The following is a 6,285-nucleotide window of genomic DNA, read 5'->3' as shown; positions in this document are numbered from 1 at the left end:
TACATTCTCCCCTCATAAAAATTTCGTCCTCGAAATTGTTATTCATCTGCTTCCCATCTTTAGAGAGAACACTTTCAAATATATTAATTACCCTCACTTATGGCGGAGGAACACTATGATTACAAAGAGGTTTCTGGGAGATTGTTAGCTTTACCATGATCCCAAGAGGGGGGGTGAATTAATATTTCTAAAATTTAATCTCTAGATAAATATCCTGGTAACAGTATATTCACAATCCTATGGTCAATCTAGTGCAAGTAATGTAAATATATGTCAAAAATTAAATAAAACAATTTAATTAAGCTAACATGCACCAGAAAGCAGTAAAGTAAGAATGACAAGCAAAAATGTTATCGAGATTTGGCCAATTGCCTACGTCACTGCCTTGGCTGACCTCAACCTTTACAACCAATTCTTACTAGGCTAGATTACCGCCCCCTCAGGCCATGCCTGGAAACACTCAGATTTTACAATCAAAAAATATTGGTACATTGATTATGCTTTCGTATAAAGCAGATATGTACCCAGATACGCTCAATCACTTACACCACAAAATGATTTAATATGTAAGCTCAATGTGGTTTAATATATCAACTCTCAAATATATTTGCAATTGATGTAATCAGTGTGTGACAGTGCAAATCAGTATAATCTTTGTATCACAAGATATTCAATCAACGTGCTTAAACAAATATGTCAATCAATTCTCAAATATTCCAATCAGCAGAATATCTCAATCGTGTAAATATCAGACAATATATATGCTTGGTTTGCAAAAGATATTTAATCTTTGTATTCAGAAAATGATATGTAAGTCAATGAATATTGCAACAAAGATTAATATCACATAAACAAATATCCTTTCAAAAGTGTGTCAAAATAAATCACCCAAGATATTTGAAAATGTTTTGAGAAATTTTTTGTAATCCAAAAATAAATACAAACTTCCAAAGATATTGCAACGAATATGCAATACTTAGAAGTTCAATACAAGTCTTCTTAGGAGAGACTTATTAGCGAAGTTCCTTAAGAACACTTAGGTTTGGCTCTCAAGAAAATCGTATCACACAAGCAAATCAAGGAGAGCAAACCTTTCTAATAATCACCCAAACTAAACTTACGAAGAGTTTAGGCAATGGGAGAAGGTAAGTATGAGTGAGTGGAGTGTGAAAATGAGTAGTAGGAAATTTGAGCTTGAGATAGAATTTCTTAATCAAGTTGGCTAATTAAATTTCTAATCATTCCAAACGAAGGGGTATATAGATTACGCCTGAATTATAACCGTTAGGGACATGGTTGGAATAATTAGAAAAAGATTTAATGATTCTTAATTATTTTAAACCTATTTTACCGAGTTAACTATGGTAAAAAAATAAGTCCAACCCAAGAGCACCGATCGACCAGGACAAGTTTGGTTGACCCAAGTTCTTGGGGTTCCGTCGACCAGGCCAAAAATGAACTGTCCATTCGGTCGACCGAACATGTATGTCTGAGGGCGATTATTCCATATTTGCGAGGTTCGGTCGACCAGGGCCATTTTGAACTAAATTGGTTGGTCGATTAGACCATTGGGTTCCCACACATAGGAACTCGGTTGACCAGGTTGGTGGTATACATTTTTCTCTCTGTCGACTAGGAGGTCAAAATGTTGACTTCCTAGGAGGTTCGTTCGATCGGGGCCAAATAAACTACATAGGTCGGTTAACCGTGATGTGGTCAACTTGTTGACCTGGACCAGGTTCGGTCGATCGAGGACAAAATACACATAAGGTGCCGGTCGATCGAAGGTGCACATTTTGTTCAATTTGGTCCTGTTTCATCCAACAATCACCCTATTCAAGTGCCTAACACATACAAGTGAGTGTGTGAGTGTCCTAGGGTCTTTTCTAAGTCAAGTTTTATTTATGATTTATTTTAAGCTTACCTATTAGACCATGCATGTGATGTGTGTGATTATTATAGAATAAAAGCCCTAATTACTATTACATACCCTTTACATGACTGAAACATATTACAACATAAAAATTGGGTCTTCAATCTTCACTTTCTTCCATGTGCATTAAGATCTTTCAATTTAAGTTCCTGCATATAACCTCAAACACCCATTAGAAATAATGAGTATTTTTCATAATCAAAACCAAGCTTGACTTATAAGGTCAACATTCTCCTCCTTTTTGATGATGACAAATACAACCAGCAAAAATATGAGTATAAGCCTAAGAAGGCTCCACCTATCAATATGCATCTAATTATTTTAACCAAATTACTTTACCCAATTATTTTTGCCTCTCCATCTCCTCCTTTTGGCAACAGCAAAAAGGGCTATAAGAGTTAATTACTCTAGGCAATGGGTAAGTATTACATTTATACATTGTAAGTTTTGGAAAATTTTTTGAAAAATTTCGGCAGAGCGCCATTTGAAAAATGGACTTTCCAAAACGAATCCTGTATAAATAGTAACCTGTTTGAGTTTATAAATCCTAACAGTTTATCCACAACTACTCAAACAGTTCTAGAATGATCCATGCAATAAAACATTAAGTCCAATAACATCATAAAGTGGATAAGAGAATTAAGCATCACAAGTAATAATCAATATTCATTAAGTCCAATATGATCATGCTATAGATATAAGAATTGTGCACATAATCAATAATCAATATTTACAAAGTCTAAGGCAAGAAGACATATTAACAGTAATATTAGTTACTAAGACTTGTAAATTTCCATTGAAAGCTCTCCCTAAATATATGCAATCTATGAAACATCTAAGAAGCCTCTCTACTATGCATTAGACCTAACTCATGTCTAATTTGTATGAACATATCCTCAAGAAGTGGTTTAGTGAATATGTCCACCCACTATTCTTAGTGCATACAAACTCAAGAGCCACATCTCCTTTTTGCACATGATCACGAAGGAAGTGATGTCTAATCTCAATGTGTTTTGTTCGTGAATGTGAGATAGGATTTTTAGAGATGTTGATTGCACTAGTATTATCACATTTAATCAGTATAGTATCATAGTGTAATCCATAATCCATAAGTTGTTATTTCATATAAAGAGTTTGGGCACAACAACTTCCAGCCGCAATATATTTTGCTTCGGCTGTGGATAAGGCAACTAAGTTTTGTTTTTTGGAGAACCAATAAACAAGAGATTGTCCTAAATAATGACAAGTGTCGCTGGTACTTTTTCTATCAACCTTACTACCGGAAAAATCAGCATCGGTATAACTCACAATCTCAAAGATAGTATGCTTAGGGTACCATAAGCCTAACTCTATAGTCCCAACTAGATAGATACCTAAGGATTCGTTTAACCGCTTTTAGATGAGATTCCTTAGGAGTAGCCTGAAACCTAACACACATACACACACTAAACATAATATCAAGCCTACTAGCAGTGAGATATAAGAGACTCCTAATCATGCCACGATACAATTTCACGTCAACAAGGATTCCTTGATCATCTTTATCAAGCGTAATGAAAGAGTTCATAGGTGTGCCAAGAATTTTACAATCTTCCATATTAAATTTCTTTAGCAAGTCCCTAATATATTTAGATTGGCATATAAAAGTTCCATGATTAACTTGCTTAATTTGTAGCCCTAAGAAGAAACTAAATTCACCCATTATGCTCATTTCAAATTCACTTTGCATACACTTGGCAAACTCATTACACAACTCATCATTAGTTGCTCCAAAAATGACATCGTCCACATAAATTTGAACAAGGAGCATATCATCATTTTTGGTTTTGATGAAGAGTGTAGTGTCAATTTTGCCACGGGTAAACCTATTTCTAGTAGAAAACCACTAAACCTCTCATACCAAGCTCTAGGAGCTTGTTTCAACCTATACAAGGTCTTAGACAACCGGTAAACATGATATGGATATTTATGATTTTCAAAACTAGGTGGTTGTTCTACATATACTTCTTTATTGATATAGCCATTTAGAAAAGCACTTTTAACATCCATTTGAAACAATTTAAAATTTTTAAAAATGACATAAGCAAGTAGCATACGAATGGCTTCTAATCTAGCAATAGGAGCATATATTTCATCAAAGCAAATTCCCTCCTCCTAATTATATCCTTGGGTAATTAGTGTAGCGTTATTCCTAGTTACTACCCCATTCTCATCTTTCTTATTTCTACATACCCATTTAGTTCCAATAATTGTGTGATCATTAGGCCTAGGAATTAAAGTCCACACTTTGCTTCTTTCAAATTGATTAAGTTCTTCTTGCATGGACATCACCCAAGACTCATCTTCTATGGCTTCATTAATATTTTTAGGTTCTTCTTGGGATAAGAAAGTAGAACGATTCACTAGATTTCTTAAGGAGGATCTTATGGTCTTGAAAGTCGTCTTCGATACATCTTCTGTTCTCACCTTTACTTGATGGTAGCCTAACCTGAGATCGATATTAGAATATACTCGTGTACCCTGGAGCTGATCAAACAAATCATCTATACAGGGTAGAGGATACTTGTTCTTGATTGTTACTTTATTAATCTCCCTATAATCTATACACATCCTCATAGACTCATCTTTCTTCTTTACAAATAGAACTGGAGCTCCCCACGGAGATACACTAGGTCGTATAAAGCCTTTATCCAGCAAATCTTGCAACTAATTCTTTAATTCTGCCAGTTCCTCTAGAACCATTCGGTAAGGTACTTTAGAAATCGGCACTGTACCTAGAAGTAGATCAACAGGAAAATCCATCTCGCAGTTAGGTGGTAAGCCTGGTAACTCATTTGGGAAAACATCTCTAAACTCTTTCACTACAGACGTACTAGCAAGTTTCATATCATTCTCCGTCATTTCCTTCACAACTACTACAAACCCCTGACAACCACTCAGCAATAGTCTCCTAACCTGGATAGATGAAACTAGCTGAGGCGCGGATTGCACTTGCGATCCTATAAACCTGAATTCTGCTTTCCCCGAAGGTTTGAATCTCACTTCTCATGCATGACAATCTATGCTAGCAAAATTAGCTGCTAGCCAATCTATACCAAATATGACATCAAACTCATGCATATCCAACACTATTAAATCAGCAGACAAAATCATCCTTTAGATATCAACTGGACAATTTCGAAGCACCCTACTACACCTCACCACTGACCCGATCGGTGTAGATACCAACAACCCTGTATCTAATAATTGTGTTTCTGCCCCACATAATTTAATGCACTCCAAGAACACAAACGAATGTGTAGCCCCAGAATCAAATAATGCAATAACTTTAAAGGAAAGAATGCTAACCATACCTGTCACCATGTCGCTAGCTATCTCGGCATCACTCGGCGTCAAAGTAAAAACACTGGCTAGAGTCGTATTCCTCTGTTGGCCCCCACGTGGTGCCTGATAGCCTCCCCAATGTGGTCCAAGAGCTGGAACAACATCTGGCGGTGTAGGGCAATCATGCATCAAATGACCCGGTTTACCGCAGCGATAGCAGACAACTCATCCCAGTCGACACTCTCCCCAGTGCCTCCTCCCACAGGTCTGACAGACAAGAGGATTCTGCACCACATTGAAATTAGGAATAGCTTCCTAAAAGGGGAGTGAATTGGTTTAAAAAAAAAAATTTCTTTAGAATTAGTTCTTTTAAGTTTCAAATTTTAGAAACAATCACAACAAGATAAAACTCTTAATTTAAAGTAACAATACATGTGAAAATTTACTACATTCAGTTTAAGTCCTGTATCACAATTATTTTTCTCCCCAATGTTCAGTTTTTAAATAAACTTTTAGATTAATAGGTCAAGGATAATCAACCAACGTAGTCTCTTTCGATTTCTACAATCAATGTTGATTTATCCAAAACAAATTACCTTCTAGTCTATTTAATTACCAAACATTCAAGATTGAAATTTAAAACAACCATGTTGACCTTATAGGTCACGCCCAGTTTTGATAATGACAAATACTCTTGTATTTGATGAATATCTAGTTCTTGTGCAGGTCAACATTAGCAGATACATTGATGGCATGAAGAGAAAGTGAAGTTGAAGACCAAATCTCCTTTTGTAATGCATTTCATATCTATTTGGTCTGTAATAGTAATTAGGACATTTGGTTTGTAATAAGTGTGTATGATTTATTTTCTAAGCTCAAACCAAATGCGAACTAAAAGTGACCTTAAAAGACCTTAGGGTTTTCCCTTCGGTCGACTGACACTAGACTTTTTCAATGTCTTGAAATTGGACCCCAAGTGACCCTAGGATACACACATTTGCACATATATTTGTAAGGCACCTAAATAG

The sequence above is a fragment of the Malania oleifera genome, chromosome 1 (genome assembly GCF_029873635.1).
Source record: "Malania oleifera isolate guangnan ecotype guangnan chromosome 1, ASM2987363v1, whole genome shotgun sequence".
Lineage (NCBI taxonomy): Eukaryota > Viridiplantae > Streptophyta > Magnoliopsida > Santalales > Ximeniaceae > Malania > Malania oleifera.
The sequence above is the reverse complement of the archived record's forward strand: the minus strand, read 5'-3'. Positions refer to the sequence as shown.